The 27,033-nt window shown below is 38.3% G+C and overlaps 1 protein-coding gene across 3 annotated transcripts in view; it reads right to left on the reverse strand.

The window, feature by feature from the left end:
• Positions 1-27,033, reverse strand: part of CIITA (class II major histocompatibility complex transactivator) — an 83,143-nt gene that overhangs the window by 51,710 nt on the left and 4,400 nt on the right. The gene's annotated exons all lie outside the window — the stretch shown is intronic.

The raw sequence follows: 27,033 nt of genomic DNA on the forward strand, positions 1-27,033 counted from the left end.
AGAGGGGAAAGAGTTTAGCTTCCTCACAGCCCTTTCGGACTATCTCTCCTGGATCTGTGCGCACCTTGGAATGGTTACCTCCCATATTGCCTCAGAGTTGCGCATTCTACCTTTTGCAGCCGTCACAGCCAGGGCGACCTGCCACACTACTGAGCAGTCTCGACACCACCTCACCGCCTTTCCCCACACACATACCCTACCCCAACTTCGACTATTGGTAGAAAGATGATGTTCCTTGGGGTCAAATGCCTTAGCCCTACGAAATCAGGAAGGAACCAGATCCGTGCATTCTCTTAAGAGGGTCGGAAGGTTCTGTGGATAGGAGGATTAGATGGATACAGACACTTGGCATCAGAAGCGGTGGGAGTTAGGTCGTTGGGGGTAAGACTTCTGGCGTTTGCAGTTGGTGCAATCACAGTCCTCACAGTCGCTGGAGAATCTCCTGATCTAGACAAAACCCCAGTTACTTTTGTTCTATTGAGTTAGAGACACAATCATGCACAGGTGCAAAGGTTCAAAACCTACCCACTATTGGCTTTTTGTACCATGCTATTGGAAGGCACACCCTTAAAACTGGAATCTAATCAAACAACTTGAAATAGAGAATCAAAAACTTAAGAAAATAATTCCTTGAAAACTAGAATTGGGCAAAAGAAAGTTAACGACATTCCAAGACACTAAGAAACAATAAAATCAAATCAAAAGAATGAAAGAAATAGGAGACAACGTGAAACTTCTCATCAGAAACAACTGATCTGAAGAACAAATGGAGGAGAAATAATACAAGAATAGTTGGACTACCTGAAAATTACAATAAAAAGAATCTTGATATGGCATTATAAGAAATTATCAAAGAAAATTACCCTGAAGTTCTAGAACATGAAGGCAAAGCTGAAATAGAAAAAAAAATATCTACTGATCACCACCTGAAAGAGATCCCAGGAGGAAAACTTACAGGAATATCATAGCCGAGTTTCAAAACTCTCAGGTTAAGGAGAAAATATTGGAAGCAATAAGAAAAAAATTTAAATATCATGGAGCTACAGTAAGGATTACACAAGACCCAGCAGATACTATGTTGAAGGATCCTCGACCTTGAAAGGCTATATTTCATAGGGCTAAAGAGCTGGGATTACTACCAAGGGTATCTGAACCAGCAAAGTTAACTATAATCCTGAATGGAAGAACATGAATGTTTAATGAACTGAAAGACTTTCAGGTATTTGTGATGAAAACAGCAGAATGTAAGGGAAAATTTTAACATATAACATCTAGGAAAAATATAAGGTAAACATTAAAGACCAATTATAAGGGACTCACTAGGGGCAGCTAGGTGGCGCAGTAAATACAGCACCATCCCTGAAGTCAGGAGGACCTGAGTTCAAATGCGGCCTCAGACCAAACACTTGATACTTACTGGCTGTGTGACCCTGGGCAAGTCACTTAACCCCAATTGCCTAAAAAAATAAATAAATAAGGGACTCACTGAGGTAAGATTGTTTACTTCTTATATTATATGTAAATATTATCAGTACTCTTAAAACTGTCATTATTTGGGTAGTTTGGGAAAAAAGGCTTGGGTTGAGCTTCAAATGAGGAGGTGATTCTAAAAAAATTTAAACTGTACAGAGAGATAAAAAGGAGAAATTATCTCATACAAATGAGACATAAAAGGAAAAATTGATACAGAAGAAGCTAGTAAGGGGGAAGGTGGGTAGTGATGGAACTTTACTCTCATCAGGAATGGGTTAAAGAGGTAACAATATATTTATCTAGAAAGGTACAAAAGTCTTCTAAATACAGAAAGAAATAAGAGGGCAAGAGGATAGGGCAGGGGAAGAGTATAAGTGAGGGATTATTGGAGGAATGGGTTGGTTAAGCAATAGAAGGGCAAGGTAGCTGGGAGAAGGAAAGCAGAGGAGTGAGGAGGGATAGGAATAGGGTGAGAAGGCTAGTGAGGAAAAATAGGAAGAAGGAAAATACACAACAAGTAATTATAGCATAGAATGTGAATAGCATGAATTTACCCTGAGCTTTCATTTTCTCAGCATTAAAATGGAGCTACTTAGGGACTGGTGAGAATTAGATGCCAAATGTCCCTTCCAGCTTTTACATTCTAATGCTTCCAAGTTATTTCTACTTTCTGGGCCTTAATTTTCTCATCTGTAACAGGCTTTGGTCTTGTATAGTGCAAAGAGTATGGGATCTGGAGTTGGAGGATTTGGTTACATCTCTTCGCTCTACATCCTATTTGTGTGACTTGTGTGGAATCTCTTTTTCTTTCTGGGTTCCAGTTTCCTCATCTGTAAAATGAAGCAAGTAGCACTTGATGATTTCTAAGATCCCTTCCAGTTCTTGGACTACTATATTTCTATTCAATAATCCACCTACTGTGTGCCAGATACCTACAATGTGCCTGTGTCAGGAATTGGAGACACAAAGGTGAATAACAACAAAACCCACAAGGAGCTCACAATATATTGTGGGGTGGGGCAAGGATAACTTATATTAAATAAACATAATATAAGATAAGAGCGTTGGAGGGACCAAGGAGAAAACAAGGCAAGATGCTAGAAGATTTCTAAAATCCTTCCCAGCAGCCTGTGAGGCAACACCTATGTGACCTGGGCAAATGACTTCAGCATGACTCAGTTTCCCAACCTGTAAAATGAGGGGCTACACTAGGTGATCTCAAAACTCCATTCTAGCTCTAAATCAATGACAATATGATATTCTATGATGTCTTACAAATCTTAAGATCCACTTTTTATCCCGGTAAAATAATACCTAGTACATCTCAATTGTCTCATGTCCCCTTTTACTCTCTGAGACACCAGCAAAGTACTGACTTTTTTCCTCCCAACCATCATCAAGCAGGTCTCCTAAGCACTTGCTCTTCCATATGGTTAAGACATGAAATTCAAGCCTGAAAACAAGGTTATTGTAGGCAAGGAAAGAAAAGCAATATTTTGTCTTCGTACACCTGACTCAGGGATGCACTGGTCTGGAGGGGTATGCTGCTATCTGAGCTTTTCTCTAGGTCAGGATATACTTGGAAATGCAACTTCCCTCTAATAGCCAAATCATCTTCTTGTCCTTCCTGCATTGGGAAATTTTCATTCCACTTCCTTCTACCTCTTTAGGTTTTTTTTTCTTAATTTTTAACTTCTTACCTTTAGTCATCAGATCTAAGCGGGTAATCTAAGCACCAGGGACCTAGGTAGAAGAGTGTAGTGAGGATCTCCTAGTGTTTAGTATTCTGATAGTCTGCAAGCTCAGAGCCTACTTGACTGGTGAACTGCAATGTCAAACACTAAGGAAAGAACTCTCAAAGAGCCACTAACTCAGGCCATTAATGAGTAGGCACTACTCAGACATTACTGGCTCCTTCCTTCTTTAGCCAGATCCTAGAGCAGAGAAACCAGCTTGCAAAGGAGACAACAAAGGAATCAGTGGATTACTCTTGAGCTAAGATTTTCTTGCCCAACTGTCTAGACAAGTCTCACTTTGGTGATTCTCCTTTAAGCTGTTGCCTGAGACTAGCATTTATTTCACCTCACTATTGCTACTCTGTTGACCACAGAACTTCGCAATCTCTCTTAAGTGCAACTTGAAACTAGGATCATGAAATGACTGAAGCATAGACTCATACCCCGCCCCAAATTGGCATCAGATGCCAATGCCTACCTTTGTGAGAATGACATATTTGAGAAATGGAAATTAAGTGTTTGGGAATGAATAACCATAACATGATTCCTATAAAGTAATAGATTAGATGTTTGTAGAACCTGAGAATTTCCACCAGGTGAGTGAATAGTTCTTTGAACCATAGACTTCCCTCAGCATAATCACATCTTTCTGTGATCTCTATCTTCAGGGCAATTTCCACTGAAATCCATTTAAAATTGTAGATAATATACCCATATGGACATGTTGGGGGCAGCCATTTTACTTTTTGATGGCAGATTGCACGATGAATTGAACTTCAGGTCTACAGCCAGATCCTAATTAGCATGATTGGGTGAGAAATCAGAAAACCTGAGTTCTAGTCTTGGCTCTGCCCTTAACTTACCCTTTCTGAGTTTCACTTTCTTCATAGATAAAATAGCATGATGATACCCCTTCTGTATCATATCTGAACTTATTCAAAAGCACTTAAAACCTCTATTTGGCATTGTGGGGTAAGGAACATGGAGAGGTAAATGAGAAACGCCAACCACGTAAGTTGAAAAAAGTACTTTGTACATCAAAATAGCCAAGATGTAGAATGTCCAGAGTACAAAAACTGAAAAAAAAAACCAAACCCATACCCTGCATCCTCTTTTTGATAGGTCCCAAGTGAGTATAGCTTCTAAAGTGTATATTGCACACATATATCTGGTTTTTACTAATAATAACACCTAGAATTCATATAGCACTCTAAGATTTGCAAAGTATTTTACATGTGTAAACTCATTTGATTCTGACAATAACCTAGTGAGATAGGTGCTATTATTATACCCACTTTACAGATAAGAAACTGAAGCTGAGAAAGGTGAGTGATTTGCACAGGGTCACACAGCTAGGAAATGTCTGAGGCAGATTTAGAACTCAAGTCTTCCTTACTCCCTGTTCAAGCTGCAAGTGGTGATGCTATCTTTGTGTCCTAAAGACGGTCCTTCCCACACCAGTGAAAATTCATTCTCTGTAATTTACACTCTGGATTGTGATTGCAATTGCTTTTTCAAGGCTTTTTTGTACTTTGTCCTTTTACCTCATTGGCTACTCCATGCCTTCATTTCACCTGCTCTTCTCTGGTGTTACAGGAGTCTACTATGTCCAAATAATGAGGTTATACTTTGATGTGTCTTAATAATGGAGAATCATTTTCGAGTTGAAAGGGATCTCAAAGGGTTCCCTGATTTATCACTATTTCCAGGAAGGACTGTTCATTAGTTACCCCATTAAGGTGACTAAAGGGAGATAGTTTGTATTTAACCAATTTATTTCTATACTGTTTCTGCTATTTGTGACTACATTAATTACACTCATGTAATCACAGATAGTAAAGGGCAGATAATAGAAGCAATGAGACATTAACAAGGTAATGAATTGTAAAAATTCTGCCACCCCTTATCATCCTTTTATGAAATATGAACAAATTTCTTGACTGGATTAGAATGAGAGACTAGACATTGGTGAAACAAAAACTGGTCATGCTAGTGAATGCCTTTAAATAGTTAAGCCTGCTAGTCTTGGAATCTATTGATGAAATCCATCAATTTGAGCCAATCTAGGCTGAGAGCAAATTTGTGGAATGTGAGCCCTGTTCTTCTACCAAAAACTAGATAGAATGGCGGAGTAAAGGGAGGAGAAAGAGATTGTCTTTCTTACCTCTTCCCCACAAAATGAAGCTATTTACCAATGAGGAGACACTGATTTTATCAGGGAGCATATAGATATAGATATCTACATGTATCTATCTATATTTATACACACATGGACACTAACATATATGCTTACATATACCCATATACATATACATACAAACACATACACCCCCTCCAAACAGAGGCAGTATTCAAACAGCACTAGCTATAGACTTGAGAAGGCTACTCTGGCCATCAAAAACTCACATGTAGAGAGGAACAGGTCTTGGGACCCCAGTTGAGGGATTTGGACAGAGATATTGTGCCCAGCAGAGAATCTGCAAAAATTTCCACGAGGAGATTGAGTAAAAGCCTTATCCAGATTGGTTCTGCCTGTTCAAAACAGTCCTCCTTGGGATATTTGGGTCGGCTGACAGGGGCACCAGGATCAGCTCCTCCCTGGAGTACAAGGCAATTCCTCATATTTTGTAGACTTGCCAAGGTCCCTGGAAACCATCTGTGGGGGCAAGGTCATCTACCCTGAGAAAGAACTTGTTTGGGTTATGGAGTTCCTAACCAATGAACTTGGCTTGCTGAGAAGTTGTAAGTTTATGTACAATAGATAGAAATGATTTCTAATGATTGGCTTTTATGCCAGGACAAGTTTAAATTTGAGAAGGAAAGATGTTAAGTGAAATCTCTTACGTATGTGAGTCCTGGTAAATCTATATTGCTTATTGCAACTCCATGGGAGTAAAATTAACTGTATCTGGCTTTAAGCTGTGATTAGTGAAACTTGCTGTTTGAGGTAAAAGGCTCTTGGGACTATAACTAATTTTGTTTTGAGTTTGAATTTGGGTATAGTTGTCTGCATTACATCAGTATCTGACAGAAATGCCACAAGCCACTCAGAGGGAATGTGATACTGTACTGTTAGCAGGTGGAGGTCTGCATCTGGGAAAAAGCTGTGAGGACAATCTTAGCCTAAATCTAGGATGGGATCTTCCTGGCTCAGTTTCCCCATTGTGTTCCTTTGACAAGGAATGTTTCCCACCTGACTATTTCTCAATCTGGCTGTGATATGATATGATATGATATGATACTGCATGATTGGAGAACTGTGACTCTTGTCTGAATTCAAACAGAGCCAAGGATGTTCTGTCTTGTCATATTTGGTATGTCACATGTCCCTGCCTTTTCCTTTTATAGCAGATTTCTAATATTAGAGCAAGTGGTCAGTAAAAGACATGAGCACAATGGAAGTATGTGAAATCTTGCTGTTTTGATATGAATTTGTAGTCATCCCATGGCCTAAGTAAGAGTAAAATCAGTGTTTGAATTTATCACATGTAAAAGATTAATTTTCTGAGGTCTCTCTTCCAGAGTGAATATAATTAGAGAAGGATAAACAAGTTTGTGGAATAAGATTGTGTATCTATTCACTTGTGAGGTTAAAGTTAGGATCCTCTTTTGTTTAAGGCAGTTTTTGCAAGAAACCCTCTCCCTAATGTAACCAACTTAGAGGTCTCTGCCACCCCTTTTGTACTGGCTACTCCTTTATGGGAAAATTTTTCTATCTCAACACCCTGTTTCTCAATAGGGAATTATTCCCTTGCTTGGGAGACAAGCTCTATGGCCACTGGACAGGTAAAGACCCCTGTCAGGGGAGGGATTATAAATGTCTCTACTGGTGTCTTGACCTGAACCATCTGTAAGGATGCCTATAGTGATAAGTGTCCCCAGAACTTTACCTCTGCCAGCTGTACCACCTGTTCTGAGGGAACACTCCCTACTTGCACCCATGACTGAATTCCTCCTGCCACTCTCCTAGTAGGCTCTCCCTATTTAACCTTCTCTTCTCAGTTGACACACAAGGCTACAGCCCCCTTCTAGATATTACACTTTTGTTGATCTTTTGAAAGTTTTTCTCTTACCTGGAATATTGGCATGTAATCATACTGATCCATGGGGCATCCATGCCCAGTATCTTTCACAAACAGGCCCCCTCTGTACCCCTAAGGGATATTCCTTCCTTTGTGGGATGGGTGGGCCAGGTGGTGAGGATTCGGGGGAAGAAGTAAAACAAAATGCCATGACTTGGCAGGAACCCAGGACTGTTGTTCTAGCCACCCAGTGTTTAAAACCTTATAAGGATTTTGGTGTGTGCTCCCTTGAATTTTTGGCACCACCTCTGAACATTTTCACTATTAGTAAACCCAGCACCTCCACTCTAACAAGAGTAAAGCATGGGTTCTGGGACAATGTTCTCTGATACCTTAAAAAGGGGGCAGAGTATCTCTCGCCTTGACATGGACATTTACAACATGAGTTCATTCTTTCAAACTTGACAGGGACCACTCACCAATTGGCAAATGACACAGCCTATAGTCTCCAGGACATTCAGCAACCTCTGGATTCCCTGGCAAATGTGGTCCTGGATAATCAGATAGCTTTGAATTATCTACTTGCTTAGTGGAGGTGTCTGTGCCCTGGTTAACACCTCCTGCTGCATGTATATTAACGACTCTCAATAGGTGGAGCTCAATAGGACTAGGGAAAGTCACCTGGATGTGAGACATCCATGAAACCCTTAGTACACCAGGGTCATCCTCTTCTTGGGGATCCTGGCTTCTTTCTATGTTAACTACTATTCTTGTCCCATTCCTGATTATATTCCTTTTACTTCTTTTTAGCCCTTGTGTGCTTAATCTTCTTGTCAGATTTGTCTCCTCCAGGCTCAGTGCCCTCCATTTCCAGATGACTGCTCAGGCTGGGTACCAATCTCTGTCCGAGACCACAACCCATCACCCCTTGGACCTGGCATTGGCCAAGTTCCAGACACTGGCTAGAGAACCAACTCCTTGAACAGAGGGACCCTGGGAGGAAGGATCAGCTCTATGCCTAATCCCAGCAGGAAGCAGTTTCAGAAGCTGAGACCTTTGTCCCTCACCCCAAAAGATTTTGGGTCCTATCTGTTTAAGGGAGGAATAATGGGGTGCTTGGGTGCTTGTACTTGGACCCCAATTTCTTCCTAGTCTTAGAAACACTGTCTCTGACAATTTCTCCCTAGCCCAAGGACACTGTGCCTAGCAATTACTCATGCTTGGGTCCCAAGTTCCTGGTGTCTTTGGGTTCCTGGTGCAGCCGCACAAAGCTGGGTGAGAGAGCGCTGGATTGCTCAGGCCCCAGCCCTGAGATCGTGTCTCTGGAAGCCTCCCAATTCCTTAGTAAGTTCCTGTCTTGTGAGAAAGCTTTCCCTTGTGGCAGAGCATTCTCTCATCAAGACAGAAAGAGAGGGGTGCCTTGCTCAGCCCAAGGAGTTTTGCCCTTGGCTGGCCCAAGGACTCTTCCTCTTGCCAGACTCCCAAGATCCATACCTTTGTCATCTCCCTTCCTGTCTGGTATACTCCCTGTACTTTCCCATCCATAGCTCCCAAGGACACCTGGACCTTTAGATTACCTAATCAGTATCCCTGACATTCCTTTCCCATGCCCTTTTTCATATAAACCCTAGCTCTATCCTCAGTCTCTTGTAGGGTTCCTTAAGAATCTTTGCCTGCTGAAAAGCGTAATAATAAATCTTTGCCACCTTGACTTAAAGAATGCTTGAGTCTGTGAATTCATTCCAGACTACTCTGTCCTATACTCTGGTCTTTGAGGGGTCTCAATATCTCAGACTGCAACATTTCCAGGTTTTTCCAAAGTCCACCTGCTTACCATTTCTTATAGAACAATAGTATTCCATTACATTCATATACCACAACTTTTTCAGCCATTCCCTAATAGATGGGCATCCTTTCAATTTCCAACTCTTTGCCACCACAAAAAGAGCTGCTATAAATATTTTTGTACATTTGAGTCTTTCTCTCTTTTTTATGATTTCTTTGGGATACAGACCTAGTAGTGGTATTGCTGGATCAAAAGGTATGCAGTTTTATAGCCCTTTAGACATAGTTCCAAATTGCTCTCCAGAATGGTTGGATCAGTTCACAAATCCACCAACAATGCATTAGTGTTCCAGGAAAATAGATATTTAATGAAACAGAGGACTTTCAAGCATTCCTAATGAAAAGACCAATACTGAACAGATAATTTGACACTTAACCATGAGACTCAAGAGAAGTAAAAAAGAAAAAAAAGGTAAACATGAAAGAGTAACCATAAGAGACTCAATAAAATTAAAGTGTTTACATTTCTATATGGGAAGATGATACATATAACTCCTAATAACTTTGTCATCATTAAGGCAGTTAAAAGGAGTTTACATAAACTGAGGGCATAGATTATACCGGAATGATCTCCAAAAAAGTGAAGGGGTGAGGAAGAGGGATGTATTGGGAGAAGGGCAAGGGAGAGGTAGAATAGGGACAATGTTCTCATATAATAGAGGCAGATAAGGAAGAACTTTCACAGTGCAGGGGAAATTGGGGGTAGGTGGGCAACACTTGAACCTCACTCATCGGAATTGGTTCAAAGAGGGAAGAATGTATATGTGTATACACACACACACATACATGCATATACTCACTCAGTTGTGTATGGAAATGTAACTTATTCAATAGGGAAACTGGAGGGGAAGAGGATAAGAAAAAAGGGAGGGCATGATATAAGGGAATGCGGATTAAAGGAGGCAGTGGTTAGAAGCAAAATAGACTTTTGAGGAGGGACAGGTTAGAGAGAGAAAGACAGAGAGACACACAGAGAGAAAGACACACACACACACACAGAGAAAAGAAATGGGATGGAAGAAAGTAACTGTAGTTGGTAATGCTAACTGGGAATGTGAATGGGATGAGCTCACCTATAAAATGGAAGTGGATAGCATAATAGATTAGAAACCAGAATCCAATGATACGTTGTTTATAAGAGACACACTTGTAATAGAAAGATACACAGAGTCAAAATAAAGAGCTGGAGCAGAATCTGTTATACTTCATTCAGCTGAAGTAAAAAAGGCAAGGGTAGCAGTTATGATGTCAGACAAAGCAAAAATAGAAAATAGACCCAATTAAAAGGAATAATTAGGGAAACTATATTTTGCTAAAAGGTTCCATAGACAATGAAGTATGATCAAATTTTTTATAGAAAGTTTTTCTGATAAAGGCCTCATTTCTCAAATATAATTGAGTACAGAACTGAATCAAATTTATAAAAATAAGAGCCATTCCCAATTGATAAATGGTCAAAGGATATACACTGGCAGTTTTCAGAAGAAATCAAAGCTGTCTAGCTAGTCACATGAAAAAAGTACTCTAAATCACTATCGATTAGAGAAAGGCAAATTAAAACAACTCTGAGGTATCACTTTACACCTATCAGAAATGCCAAATGGTGGAGGGGGTGGAGGAAAAATAAGTACCCTAATGAATTGGTTGAATAGTAAATTGTTCTAACCATTCTGGAGAATAATTTAGAACTAGACCCAAAGGGCTTATAAAACTGTGCGCACCTTTTGACCCAGCAATGATATTACCATGTCTGTATCCCAAAAAGATCAGAGAAAAAGAAAAGGGACCTATATGTACAAAAATAGTTACAGCAGTTCTTTTTGTGGTGGCAAAGCATTGGAAATTGAGGGAATGTTCATCAATTGGGGAATAGTTGAACAATTTGTGGCATGTGATTGTGACAGAGTACTATATATTGTTAAATAAGAAATGACAAGGGGGCAGGGCGGTTTCAGAAAAAAAAAACAAAACAAAACAACATGGCAAGACCTATATAAATTGATGCAAAATGAAATGAAAAGAACTGGAAGATCATTGTGCACAGTAACAACAATGTTGTAATGCTGACCAGCTGTGAAAGATTTGACTACTCTGATCAATATGATGATCCAAGACGATTCCAAAGGACTCATGATGGAGAACTGCTGTCCACCTCCAGAGAGAGAACTGATGAACTTTGAGTGCAAATTGAAGTATAATTTTCTCACTTTTTTTCTTGCTTTCTAAAAAAAATATGGCTAATACTAAAATATGTTGTACATGATTTTACATGTTTAATTGACATCATGTTGCTTGTCTTCTTAGTGGGTGTGGGAGAAGGTGGTAAAAGGAAGAGATTTTGGAACTCAAAAGAAAAAATTAAATAAATAAATAATGTTAAGAAGTAGAGCCTTTTCCCGGAAAACCCATTATAACATAGTTACTTTCACTTTCTGTTGTTAGTTTTTTTTTTAATAGGGTAAAGGTAGTTAACCATTGCATTACTGTCCCATGAATTTCATTACTCGAGAAAAAGACAATATGAGGGCATGTGGAAGAGAAAAGAGATAAATGGATTCTGTAATTGCAGCATATATTCATCAAGCAATGTTCTTGGTTGGTGGCTCAGAGCTATAGTTGAGAGAACTGATTCACTTTTATAACTTCCAAAGTGACAAATGTATCAGCAGTTTTGAATGGGAGAGTCTGTGACAAGCTGGCACAAGTATGAGCAAAGGAGTGCTCTTGGTACTTTCACCTCCTGTTTTGTTTCTGATGTGGGTTCGAAAGAGAAATCAAGCCTTACCCAGAGGTAGAGATGAGAGTGTGACAGGGAAGGAATAGTCCAAGCCATGCCCACAAAGGAAGTGGGAAGGTGTCAGTGAGCAATGACAAATACCCCTTGCCAGTCAGCATAACACCATACTACTCTCCACCGGTGCTAGACATTTATCAAAGAATCTTCCATGATTTTAAATTTCCCTAAAGGCAGGTTCTTGCTGGACTTCTATATACATAAATGTTGCTAGTTTAAACATATTTTCATGACAACCAAAGAAGATTTGGGGGGTTGAGTAACTGCCCCTCCCAAAGTCTAGATAGCTTTTGGCAATTTGCTGAAAGGGTAACCTTTGAACCAGTATTCAACCTTCGGTCCATGAACTTAAAAAATGTTTTTTTGATAACCACATTTCAATATAATTATTTCTTTTTCAACCCTGTGTGTTTTATTTTGTGAGTTAAAAAATATTATTATGAGAAGAACATTATTCTGTAGAATTTGCTAGGGGTCCATGGTACAAAAAAAAAAAGACTAAGAACCCCTGCTTTAAACAGAAGCTGATTGAGAGTAGTTTAGCAAATAGAAATTAAGCAGGCAGTTACATCAACTTTCTGATTAAAGGTCGAACAGAGAGTCCTGGCAGAGATGTTGTGTTGCTCTTGATGAACAAGGAGCTGAGCTTCAAAAATAAAATAAACTTCAGCCTCAAGGTATTAGATTGCTGGGTCTCTTGATCTTTGTTCCTAAGAGCTTTGGTTTTGGGATGAGGAATTTCCTTCCAGAGAGGAAACGACCATCACAACCAAGGCTCAGAGAAACAGATAGATCCCTCTTTGTGGGTACAAGAGTGTTCTGCCTTTTCTAAATGAGTTATAGCAGAAAAACATCAACCTCTAAGCTAAAAGAGCAGTGGAAGAGCCCATTCCTTCTCTCATGGAAAGATTTCGTTTGTCTTCCAGTTGAAGTCAAAAGCCAAGAACAGAGAAGAGCTACAAAGTGACCACAGGACCAATGGAGCAACGTCAAGGTGCGGTCACACACGACCAGCACAGAACAACACAAACAGATTACATGCCATCCTCATATCACTAGGAGAGACCCCATTCTAGTGCAGAGCAGAAATTGGCAGATTATATTGCCAAGTTCTAGCATTGTTACTGGTAGCTCAGAAGCACTGGAGGTGTGAATTTCTCTCTGAACCTGTGCCCCGGTTATATGTGTTTGCCTCTCCACAAACATTGCTTATGTGTGTTCACCCTTTCCACTGATAGTGTATTTATTTGTGGGAGGGTCTACCCCTGCTTTATGTTTTATTACTACTTTTCTTAATTATGTTTTCACTAAATATCTTTGCTTTAAACTGTCTTTTGGCTGATTAATAAAGATAAACACATTGGTGGGAGCTTGTGGAGCTATGGTTGTAAGGGATATATATTCACAAACTGCCTTGAACCTGAAGTAACTTTGATTGAGGGAACAATGAGTTAATGGGGTGCCTCAGGTTCTACATGTGCTACATGTGCGCAAGAGACTCTTTGTTAAAGGTGAGCTTTTAAGGCTGTCTCTTTGGGAGTCAAATGCTTCATTACCATCTATAAACAATAAACACTGCCAGGACCTTTTATGCTCTATATCTTTTAATTAATCTGGATTCCCTCAATAAAACTGATTATTACTCAAAGCACCTTTGCCTATCGATATAGGAAAAAGTAAATGAATGAATAATGCCTATTGTACAGCTTATGAGATGCCATTATAAGACTAGTCTAATTAGTTAGCACATCAGTGTATTTATTTGCACAGGACCTGCATGTGGACAGTGAGTTGGGCCCAGAATTCAATAGGAGGAAAAGAATGAGTTATATTGCATTTGGAAAATTATGTGGTAGTTTTGTTTGTTTGTTTGTTTTAACAACTACAGGCTCAGACTGGGGCAACCATTCTGAGGCTAGTTGGGCTTTGCCTCTGATATGGCTAAATTTAGAAGACACCAAACTGGAGTCATGTATATAAAGAGAGTGGCACCTGTTCATCTGATGTAAGAGGTATGAGACTGCCATCACTCTGGGCTTTGACCATGGGTGTCCTTCAGCCAGCTCATACTGACTCATTTTAATGTGAGTATCTATACCTCAGAAATCTTCGAGCTATGCAAATCAGGACATAATTTATTGTTTCATTGGTTGATTAGACCCAAGAAAGAGATGGGAAAAATATCAATAATGCAGATTAAACTTAATTTTTTTCCAGAGAGCCAGTTATTAAACATTTAGCAGCATACCCTTGATTTCAACTCTCTATTGGGGACTGGGGAAATCAGGCCATGTTTCCCTCAGGCCACCCAGGCTCCAACACTCATTTACCAAGTAACAAGACTTAGAGTGGAATGGAAGTTGAACCCCAATTTGTAAATGTCTGATTTGGGAAGGGGAAGGAAAATGTAGTGGGGAGAAGATGCACCTCCAAGAAGTCTCTATCCAAATAAGCTGTTTCCTGTGTATGAATGAGAGTCTTAGCAGTAGGAGAGAAAAGAGGTTCAGAAACCCAGTGGAAGATAAGCAAAGTCTAATTGGCAGCAAGTGGGGTTAGGGTGGGAGGAGTCATGTGATCAGAATCAGGGGCAACTGCTATAAAACTCCCATCTACTGCCTCAAGTCCCGATCTTTTCTCCCTGTAGGCTGGCTTCCCCAGGAAAGGGCCAATTAAAGATACTGGTGAGACCATAGGAGGCTATACTTTCTTCTACCCCTTCTTCCTTCTCCTCTTTCACTCAAGCAGGAATCTCTTAGAGCTGGGCTCCCCTGCTCCCATTTCCTTTTCAGCTCCCCAGAGGGTTCCAGCCCTTTGCCATTCCTTTCCTGGAGTTGATCCTCTTGCCCTCATCAGAGAGAAGAAAAGGGGATGGGTGTCTGGGATGGTGCTAATAGAAATGAGAGGCAAGCAAGTAGAGAAGGCTGTTAGTCTGACCCAGCCACATGGTCTAACTAGCATCTGATTTGAAGGCAGCTAGGTGGACCAGTGGATATGTCATTGGATTTGAAGTCAAGAAGATCAGAGTTCAAATTCTGCCCTACACACTTATTAAACTGAGTGACCTGGGCAAATCACTTAACCCCTCTGTGCCTCAGTTTCTTGATCAGTTAAATGAGGACAATAATAGGACCTGTTTCACAGGGTTGTTGAAGGATCAAATGAATTAACATATGTAAAGTATTATGCAACCTTAAAGTGTTATATAAAACTATTATTATTAACTATCAAGAATAATTACTTAAATAGGAAGCTATGTTTCTTATAGCTTATCTTCCTTTTACAGTCAAACTCCTAGGAAAAACTGTCTGTCTCCCTTGCCTCCTCTTCTCCTACTCACTTCTCAACCTCATGCAATCTGGTTTCCATTTTTACTAGTCAACTAAAACTACTTTCTTAAGAGTTGTCATAGATTTCTTAATTGCTAAATGCAATAGCCTGTTCTCAGTGCTCATCCTTCTTTACCTCTCAGAAACTTTTGACACTGTAGGTCACCAGCCCCTCCTGGATACTCTCTCCCTCTTTCATTTTCCTAAAATTTTCTTCCTATTTGTCTGACCTCTCCTTAGTTTCATTTGCTCCAATAGCATCCTCTGTGATCTGTCCTGTAACAATGAGTGTCCTTCATGGCTTTGTCTTAGGCCTCCTCCTGTCTTCCCCTCTCCTTTTTTCTCCTCCTCTTCTCTCCTCTCCTCTCCTCCCTTCTCTTCTCTCCTCTCTTCCTTTCTTCTCTCTTCTCTCTTAGTGATCACAGCAGCTCCCAAAGATTCAGGTATCATCATCTCTTTGTAGAGGACTTCCAGATCTCTATATCCAAACTTGACCCCTTATCCCATATCACAGGCATCTCAAAGTCAGTGTTTCCAAAAGAGAACTAATTAAGGGCTGCCTCTGCTCCAAATTCCCCTCTTGAGACGGCCATACACCCAGGCACCTTTTTAATAAACTCGAGGTCTTTTCTGACTCTTCACTTATGCTCATCTGCCATATCCAATCTCTATCTATTCACTTAAGGCAGCTAGGTGGTACAGTGGATTGATCATGGGACTTGGAGTCAGGAAGATTCTAGTTTGAATACTGCCTCAGACACTAGATTGGTGACCCCTGGCAAATCATATAACCCCTCTGTTCCAATCGCCTCATCTGTAAAGTGGGGATAATAATAGCATTTACTTAACAGGGATGTGAGGATTAAATGAGTTAACATATCTAAAGAGTTCTGCAACCTTAGAGCATATTATTATTATTAATCTCATATACCACCACTCTGGTTCAGGCCCTCCTCTCTCCTGAATTATTGCAATATCCTCCTAATTACAATCAGCTTCTAGTCTCTCTCCTTTCCGGTTCGCTTTGCACATAGCCACCAAAATAATCTGACCATGTGACTCCTTTGCTCAAGAAGCTTCAGTGACTATTGACTCTAAGCTAAACTCTGGAGCTTGGCATTTAAAACCCTGAACAATATGGATCCAACCAATCTTCCCAGATGTATTTCATACTCCTCCCTTTAGTACATTTTACATTCCAGTCAAACTAGCCCATTAGTTGTCCATCAAATTCAACATTCCATCTCCCATCTCCTTATCTTAGCACAAACTGTCCCCCATACATAGAATTCCCTACTTCATTTCCACTTCTTAGAACCTTAATTTTCCCTTAAGGTTAAGTTTAGCTATCACTTCCTATACTTTTCCCATCTCCCCCTCTCCCCCACCTTAGCGTTGTCTCATAAATATTTACTTATCTATGCTCACCCCTTTTGTTGTATCCCCTTCTAGTGGAATGTAAACTCCTTGAGGGCAAGAATGGTTTTATTCTTGTCATTGCCAAGCACAGTGCCTTGAACACAGTAAGATTTCAGAGTTTGTTGAATTGAATGGTGACTTACTCACAAGTAGCCCAAAGGTTATTATTCAGAACACGTGCAACTGAAAGAGAAAGTGAGTGAGGCAAGTAATGAATTCTAGGGACAACAAGGACATCACAAATGTAAAAAGACTTTTAAGTAAAGTCTCCAGCAAACTGGGAGGATTTATGAAAGGATGTAGACAAAAATTTCCCAGCTTAGGAAGGTGAGGAAGGGTTGAGATCTTTATAGTGGAGAGGATACCCACATTGATGAAATTACAGATCCATTGACATACCTAAAACATGTTAAAAATTATTTAAGACTCTATGACAAGTGGAACTGTGGAACTGATTTTGTTCAATGAGTATTAAAATATTTTGTTCAATGAGTAAAAAATAAAATTAAAATTCACCAAATGAGGTGAAATGGAAATGGTCTTGGATTTAGAATCAGAAGACTTAGCTTTGAATCCTAGTTCTGTTACTCATTGCCTCTGTAACCTTGAGCAATTTCATTCAGTTCAATTCAGTAAGCATTTATTGAGTATCTACTATCACATGCCAGACACTGCACTGGACACAGGAGACAGAACTTTGCCCTCAGAACTGTTCAGTGAAACAACGTGTAAACAGATAAATCTATAATCACATATGTATAAACTACATTGGATCACTTACCATCTCAAGGAGGGAAGAAGGGAGGGAGGGATAGAAGGATGGATAGAATTTGGAACTCAGAACTTTAAAAAAATGTTTAAAATGGTTTTAATATGTAATTAGGGAAAAAATAAAATGTATTTTAAAAAATTAAAAAAAAAAGAAATGGGGGTGGGATGGGGAGAATGCCATACCAACTGGGATGATCAGAATAGGCTTCCTGTAGGAGGTAGCACCTACACTGAGCTTTGAATCTAGGGAGTCTGTTAGAAAGAGGGAGTGCATTCCAGGCATGGAGAACAGCCTGTGTAAAGGCCTGTAGGTGGAAAATGGAATATCATGTATGGGAAACAGTAAGACAGATGGTGTGGCTAGAATATAGAGTATATCACAGAGACCAGTAGGCAATAAGCCTGGAAAGGTAAGTTGTAGACAATTTATGAAGGGGTTTGAAGGTCAAACAGAGGAGTCTGTACTGTAGCCTAAAGAGAACAGGGCACCACTATGATGTTTTGGGTTAGGAAGTAACATGTGCTTTAGGAATATCGATTTGGCAGCTCTGTAGATGATGGATTGGAGAGGGGAGAGATTGGAGGCAGGGAAACCAATTAGGAAGCTATTGAAATAGCCAAGGTCTCAATTCGGATAGTGGCCATGTGTGTGGAAGGAAGGAAATGAATAAGAAAGGTATGGTCCAGGTAGAATTGACAAGACTTGCCAATGAATTGAATGCAAGGAGTGAGGAAGAGGGAAGATCTGAGGATGACTCAAATTGCAAATCTTCCTGACTGGAAAGACTGTGGTGTTCTCCACAGAAATGGAGAAGTTAAGAAGAGGGGAAGGCTTTTATGAGAGGGCAAGTCACAGTCTCTCTAAGGCTCAGTTTCTGCATTCCTAAAATGAAAAAGTTGGACTAGATTTCTAAAATCCCTTCCACCTTTAAACCCAATGGTCTTTGAGGTGTTTTGCCAGGATGATGGTAGATGTTGTGTACATAGTCCAAGCAAAAAGAGGAATAATCTATACACAGTGTGGTCTTCCAAGTGCTTACAGATGATACGGTGCTAATTGCATTAAGCCCCCCTAATACTACAAAGCCACAGTAAAATACACAGTAATGCAAAAAAAGATGTTGGTTTAACCACCCAAACTGAAAATCAAAGTGAATGAAAAACATGTGCAGCTTAGAATAAAACATATCATTAAATAATTACTCCCAATTACAATGCAATTAGCCTGCTAGACCTTAGACAGATATGACATATGGTCAATGAGTTGGATCACTGGTGAAGTGGAAAAGGCAATAATTTGGAGTAAAGAGAATTGGGTTCAAATCCAGGCTCTATCCATTAAAAGTCATACTACTTTGGGAAATCGCTTACGTACTCCAGGCCTGTCTGTAAAATAAAGGTTATAAACAAACTGCATGATAATGTTTAAGGGTCTATCCAGCAACACATTCTGTTATTGCGTTGTATTGTTTTAGTGATCCTAAAATATTTGCTACTTCAAAAGCTCATTTCTTTCCTGTTAATATTCTCTTGGCGATGCCAAAAGGCCGCAAATCCTGGAATTATACGATCTTCAGAGGAGTCAAAACTACAAATAATCAAAAAAGGCAATGGACAGATTTATGGAAAATGTAAATAGTCTATAACATATCACCAATGATGATTTGCACATGAGAAATGTCATAACACACATACACACATGCACACAAAACTATTGAGATAGCATGGTACAGGAGAAAGAACTTTAAATCTGCGGTCAGAGGATGTGGGTTCAAATCCTGGCCCTGATACTTACTACCTGGGTGATGTTGATCAAGTCATTTAACCTTCTTGGGACTCAGTTTCCTCATATGTAAAATGAGAGTTAGGCTCGATTGCCTGTGAGGTCTTTTCTAGCCCTAAATCTATGATCCAATGCAGGATTAGAAAAGGAGGTGAGCTGGTCATGTATGGGGAAGAGATAATCAATCAACCCACGTTTATTAAATGCCAATTTTGTGTCAGGCACTGAGGGGATAAGCTTTGAGGACAAAAAGGAAAGAGTGAAAACAGCCCTTTCCCTCAAGGAGCTCACACTCTAATAGGAGAGCTTACATGACCCTAAATAGGTAAATACATGATATGTATTAAGTAGATGGGAGGGATACTTGAAGAGAAGGCACCAGCAGCTGGGATACCTGGGAAAGACCTCCTAACGAAGGAGCTGAGCCTTGAAGGGATCAGGAATTCTTAAGAACCAGAGCTGAGGAGTAAGAGCACTTGAGACACCGGATGATCAGTTTTACTGTTATATTGGCACCCCAGAAATATGTTTAACAGACTTTTACTGATATCTTTCATCTTTACATCGCATTTACATTTGCCTTTACATTTCACTCTGCATTATAACTTTACATTTACAGATTTCCCCCGTATTCTCTTTTTTATCCCTTCCTAAAGAACTATCCCTTATAACAAATAATTTAAAAATAAATAAAAATAGGAAGAAGAAGAAAAAAAATCCAGTTGGTCAAAACAATGGAAAAAATCTGGCATCATATACAATATTTGGCATGATAGACCCAATCCCTCACCTCTCAGGTCTGCTAAGGATTGGGGGAGGCACTTCAGAAATACTGAAAGGACTAAAGAATAGAATCATTTCATGGGCTAGAGGTTTATGGAATGATAAGGACAAGTTATTGACTAGAATAACACAAAATAGGAAGGCTTGAAAGTGTTGTGAGCTGCACCATTGGTATGACAATCCACATAAATGAACACACAGATTCAACAAGGTAAGAAAGTATTGTATTATATCATATCATATTATATCATATCATATCATATCATACCATATTGTATCATATCATATCATATCATATCGTATCATATCATATTATATCATATCATATAGTATCATATCATATCATATATCATATCACGTCATAATATGTTATATTATATTATATTAACTTATATATGTCAATATGTCAAAGGTATGTAATTTCATCCCTTGGACAAGTGAGATCCCAACTCCACTCACGCTTCAGTAGTCATTCCTTTTTAAATTAAATTTTATTTTTTTTCAATCAGTAAAATTTTGCCTTCTCTCCTTCCCACCTTCCTTCTCCCTTCCTCCCCCAACACTGGGAAAACAAGAACAAAACCCTTGTTACAGCTATGTATAGTTAAGTTGACTCAAGCAAAACAAACTTCCACATTGGCCATATATAAAAAAGTCTCAACCTGCACTCAGAATCTATCACTCCTTTTTAGGGGATGAATATCATGCTTTATTATGAGTCTTCTGTGGTTGATCACTGACTTGGTCAGAGCTCCTAATCCTTTCAAAGTTGTTTGTCTTTATAATATTGTTATCATAGAAAGTATTCTCCTGATTCTGCTCATTTCACTCTGCATCAGTTCCCACAAGTCTTCCCAATTTTCTCTGAAACCATCTCCTTCATAATTTCTTATAGCATAACAGTATTTTAACACTTTCATATATCATAACTTGTTCAGGTATTCCCCAACAGGAATGAGATGAGTTTTGCCTTTGGTTTCCATTTCTTTACTACCACAAAAAGTGGTTACAATTATTTTTGTATGTGTAAGTTCTTTTTCTCTTTCTTTTTATCTCTTTGGGGTACAGTAGAGCTAATACTGGTATCACTAGGCCAAAGGATATGTACATTTTAGTAACTTTTTGGGCATAGTTCCAAATTGCCTTCCAAAGTGGTTAGACCAGTTTACAATTCCACCAACAATGCAACCTATTTTCCAACAGCCCCTCAACATTTTTCTATTTTTGTCAACTTTGCCAATCTGGTGGGTGTGAGGTGAGACCTCAGGGTTGTTTTAATTTGGGTATCTCCAATTATTAGTGATCTAGAGCATTTGTCTATAGTTATTCATAGCTTGGATTTCTTCCTCTGAAAGCTACTTGTTCATAGCCTTCGACTATTAATTGGTGAACAGCTCTTATTCTAATAGAATTGAATCAGTTCCCTATGCCTTTGAAATGAAACCTTTATCAGAGAAAACTGCAGCAAAATTTCCTCCCCATCTACCTGCTTATTTTCTAATTTTAGCTGCATTGGTTTTGTTTGTGCAAATACATCTTAATTTGATATAATCAAAATTGTCCTTTTTACCTTCTATGATTATCTCTATCCTTTCTTTTTGGTCATGAATTCTTCCCCTATCCAAAGAAATGAAAGATAATTTCTTCCTTGTTCCTCTAATTTGTTTATGTTGTCACCCTTTTACTCTCCTCAGAGGTTGTTTTGCTCAGGACAAACACTTTCTTTAATTTACCCTTCCTTTTAGTTTTCCCTTTCACCTCTCTTTTCTCCCCTCTTTCCCTGTTGCATGAAATGTATTTCTGTACCCAACCATACATGAGTATTCTTCCTTCTTTTAATGAATTCAGATGAGCATAAACTTCAAGTGTTGTCCCCTCCCTCATTCCTTCCTCCTTCTTTGTATTTGTTTTACTTGTGTGCTCTAATTACTTGAGATAATTTTCACCAACCTTTCTCTCAGTCCTCTCTGTCTATGCCTTTTTCCTTCCCTTCCCTTTCTTCTTTTAAGATCATTAAAAGATAACAGAAACACTCTCAGGCCTTCTGTCTAATTAGACTCCTTCTATAACTCCTGATGACAATAAGGTTGAGAAGGAACTAGTAATAATGCTGATAATAATAATAATAACTAGTATTTATATAGCAACTACTATGTACTAGACAGTGTTCTAGGAGCTTTACAATTATCATCTCATTTGATGCTCACAACAACCCTGGGAGGTAGATGCTATTATTATCTCCACTTAACAGATGGGGAAACTGAGGTAGACAGAAATTAAATGACTTGCCCATGGTCACATAGCTAATATCTGAGGCCAGATTTGAATTGAGGTCTTCCTGACTCCAGGCCTGGTACTGTATTCACTGCATTGTCTAACTGCCACATACATACATACATACGTACACACATACACAAATATATTTTATACACACACATATAATCTCCCCATATTAGAATGCAAACGGTTTATCCTTGTTTGTTTCCTTATGATTATTCATGCATGTTTGCCTTTTTATATTTCTTGTGATTCTGGTAATTATATTTCAAAGTTTCTATGAAGCTCTGGTATTTACATTAAGAATGATTAGAAGTCCCTTGTTTCATTAAAAATCCACTTTCCTTCTGTAGGAGAAAACTTTTGTTTTTCCAAAATGAACTTCTTTTCTAATGACAAATCCTCCTTCCCTTTTCAAAAGAATTGCTCTTCTCTGTACAGGAAGCCTAAATGAACTAGATCATCTGCCACAAAATGGAAAATGAGTCAATCATTTTCAAGAAATGCACTTTCTTCTATTCTTGGTTTCATCTGCTTATCAGAGTTGAATGAGGAAGGAAGTATGCATGTCTGGCAATGGTAACTCCAACAGTCTTGGCACTTTAACTCTTTCTTCCCTTCCTCTTTGTCCAAGATATTCAGACACATTCTAGGATGGTGATTATCAAAGAGATGGAGGATGCCTTTTTCAGTTCATGGACCACTTTTCCAAAAATGGGATGCACCATAGACCTTTTCCCCTGTTTCTGTCTTTCCTTCTTTCTACAGTCATGCTTACTATGGAAAAAAAATCTCACTCTCTCCATAATGGATGGGAACATTTGTTGCTTTGAATTAGAGGTCAATGATGAGAATCAGAAATTAATTATTAATTCACACGAGAAAACAATGTATAGACGTTGTCATGTGACTGAAGACTACCATTTATTCAGAGTCTAAACTCTAAACCTCTACTAATGCTAATCATAATAATGCACATCCTGTAGAGCACTTTAAAGTTTACAAAATTTCTCCTTTACAACAACTATGTGAGGTAGGCACTGAACCTATTATTATCCCCATTTTGTAGATGAGAAAATTGAGATTCAGAGAGAGGAAATGACTGCTGAAGATCACAGGGTTAGTACATTGTTGGAAGCAGTATTCACAGGACCATAGATTTTTTAAAAAAAATTTTTTTTTTAGTGAGGCAATTGGGGTTAAGTGACTTGCCCAAGGTCACACAGCTAGTAAGTGTCAAGTGTTTGGTCTGAGGCCAGATTTGAACTCAGGTCCTCCTGACTTCAGGGCCGGTGCTCTATCCACTGCGCCACCTAGCTGCCCCCATAGGATCATAGATTAAGAGCTAGAAGGGCTCTTAGAGACCCTCTTGTCTAACCACCTCACTTCATAGATGAAGAACTTTGGCTCAGGAAGGTTGTTCTTGTCTAGGGTCACATAACTAGTAGGTGATTGAGGTGGAATTTTAACACAGATTTTACTGCCTCTAGTTCCTGCACTCTAACCACTACACTATGTTGCCTCTCAAACCTAGGTCTCTTAACTCCAAGACTAGTGCTTTCTTTCTCCATAGATCCCAATAAGAATCTCTCTGTTCTAATTAGGCCAGTCGCTTCATTAGCCCAACAACCAAAGTGTCCCATGCCATACTAATCTTCCTTCTTCGGAACTCCTGTTACACTTCACATCAGCATCGAGAGAGTCAATCATCTGACTTCTTGAAGAGTTTATTGATTATTTCATGTGTCAATCAACAAGAATCATCTTGATCACTGTATATTTTGTTTCCTTAATGAGGTGGAAAACATTGGCCTGTTTACTTCTCTTGCATTTCCTTCAGTTCCTAGCACAGGTCTGGGTACTTAGTAGGTATCCCGTAAATGAATTCATTTCACAAGTATTTACAGGTAGGTCTTTTTTTTTAAAAAAGATACAGGAAAATGTTTATTTATTATCCAACACAATATGTATTAAATTTTTATACAAAACCACAGTATAATAAATGTTTTCAGTGGAAAGAAACAGACTTCATGATAAAATGAAATAATTAATTAGTAAATAAACACTGAATTCTGCACATAGTTAAGAACTCTACTTTATTCTGAATATGTAAATGTATGTGTCTATATTTCAACATTTCACTTTTTATCTAGTTCTTTTTTTTTCTTTTTGGTGAAGCAATTGGGGTTAAGTGACTTGCCCAGGATCACACAGCTAGTAAGTCTGAGGCTGGATATTTAGTTCTATATGGGAAATATTAGGCTACATAAATGACAGAAGGGTAAGTAATCACTGCAGGGCTGGAGCTGTTATATTTTAGTTGTGGGGCTGTCAAAAAATGAAAATATAATTAAATATTAAAAGTCTCTGAATTAATCCTATGGAGGGTGTAAAGTCTTTAAAAAAAGATATATAAGACCATAAATTCTTTCATATTAGAAATGAGAAAGTGTTTACCACTCTTCCTACTTCCGTTGTACATCACTCCCAAAGCAACTGCAGACTAACTATCAACTAGGTTAACTTGATCAATCTATGTTTTATGTCTTAGCAAAAAGTCCTGAAAATGGATATGAATAAAGAGAAACATTGGTCAGCTCCTGGAAACCCATGCTTTCTACTTTAGGGGTGGTCCTTTGCCAAAGGCACTATCAGTTGAATTATTGCTTCTGACTTACTCAGGAAAATACTTTAAATTGGGATTTCAGTCTAGTGTTTTGTTCTCATTGTTCCTTAGTTTATCTAAGGTGTCATCGGATGGATTAGGGACGACAAGAATGTGAAGGAGGAATTTCTCTCTCTTTTTCTTCTTCCCCCCTCCCCTCCACTTCCTATCTAACTACCTACCCACTTGACAATTATTTTTGAGGATGGCAAGGATGAAGGTATAAAGTTAATGTAAACATTGGTTTGGGGATATGAGTTGGAACTAATATAATCAACTATCAACTATTTGCGCTAATAGAAGATTAGAAAAGATATTGGATTTAAAAAGTAACATCACCAGCAAAAAAAAAGTTTAGATACAGTTAGGTCTTGATGAATGAATCTGAATAATGCAAAATTTGACTTAGTGCAAATTTTAAAATGATACCAGATTTCATTTAATAGGAACCAAAATTCAATTAATGTGATGAGTACAAGCTAGTCAAGGGTTTCACACTGTTACATCATCAGTCTATACTTGCCTATCCTTGCTTGTGGATGTGATATCATCCTGCTGAGTACCATATTACCAACAGCTGCATTAATTTTTAAAAAAGAGCCCCTAGCAAAATAGCCCCCCCAAAAAAAGAATATTTCAGATGGAAATGATCCAGTGAAAAAACAAAGAGGCTTGTTATCGGGGCAGCTAGGTTGCACAGTGGATAGAGCACTGGCCCTGGAGTCGGAAGGACCTGAGTTCAAATCCGGCCTCAGACATTTGACACATACTAGCTGTGTGACACTGGGCAAGTCACTTCAAGTCATTGCCTAGCAAATAAAAAAAGAGGCTTGTTATTACATCAAAAAAATACATTACTCTTAACAGAGCAGCCATTCAGGCAAAAGATTCAAGTTTATTTAAGACAGTAAATGAAAATGAAGTGAATAGTGAAGGAACTTACTGTAAGCATTGATTGATTCAGCTAGTTTAAAAATTGAATTCAATTGCATAATGTTAAAATTATTGGAGAGGTAGACAGTGCAAATGAAGACACAACAGTTAAATATCCTGGTCGTCTAAAGAAGACTGATCAATACATATATATATATATATAATATATACATGTATATATATATAGATATAGATATGTATGTGTGTGTATATATAGATATGTATTATGTGTGTGTAAATATATATATGTTATATATATATGTTATATATATGTATATGTATATGTATATGTATTTTGCTTTTTGGTGAGACAATTGGGGTTAAGTGACTTGCCCAGGATCACACAAGGAGTTAGTGTCAAGTGTCTGAGGCCAGCTGATCAATATATTTTTGATGTAGAATAAAGGCTTATTCTGGAAAAAGATGCCTTCTAGAACTTATATTCCTGAGAAAGAAAAAAATTTCAACTTGCATTTAAAGTGTCTAAGGATGACCAGAAGCTTTCATTGGGGTTTTTTTTTGCCAAAGAGGATGTAAGATGAAAATTAGTGCTTGTTTATTGGTCTGGAAATCCTCATGCTCTGAGAGGCTATAACCATCACTTGTTTCTTGTTCCTTGGCAGTTAAATAAGAAAGCATCAGTCACTAAAGTTGAATTTCAAGTCTTATTTTAAAATTATTTTAGTCCAGCTATTGAAAAAATATTGCAAAGACAACAATATTGAAGTTAAAGCATTACTGATTTTAGATAATGCCCTAGTTCATCCAGCTATATTTGATTCATTGTATGAGAATGTGAACATGCAAATTCATCGAGATGTGGATAAAACTCTATATACCTACCATCTCGTGTATGAAGATTTAAGAAAGAGAAGACAATTCAGTCTGTGCTATTAAAATATTTTAAATGGTAATAATTTTTATCATATTGTCAATGTAGGCCTATTGTTAGGTACAATATTCAGTAGTTTTTAATTTTTTTAAAATTTTATTTTCTATAATTACTATATTACTTTGTAATACCCTTGAATCAGAAATACATTTTTCTTATCCTTTGCTGTTATATTGAATTAATAAATAATTTATTTTTAAAAATTAAAAATTAATTTTTAAAAATTTTCATTACATATTTAAATTGAGTTGGAACCAATCTGCATATCTTAGATATAATTAAAACCATGATTAGTCAAAATCAAATACTGTGAC

This window comes from Vombatus ursinus, unplaced genomic scaffold (genome assembly GCF_900497805.2).
Source record: "Vombatus ursinus unplaced genomic scaffold, bare-nosed wombat genome assembly UNPS02014832.1, whole genome shotgun sequence".
In the NCBI taxonomy this organism is placed as follows: domain Eukaryota; kingdom Metazoa; phylum Chordata; class Mammalia; order Diprotodontia; family Vombatidae; genus Vombatus; species Vombatus ursinus.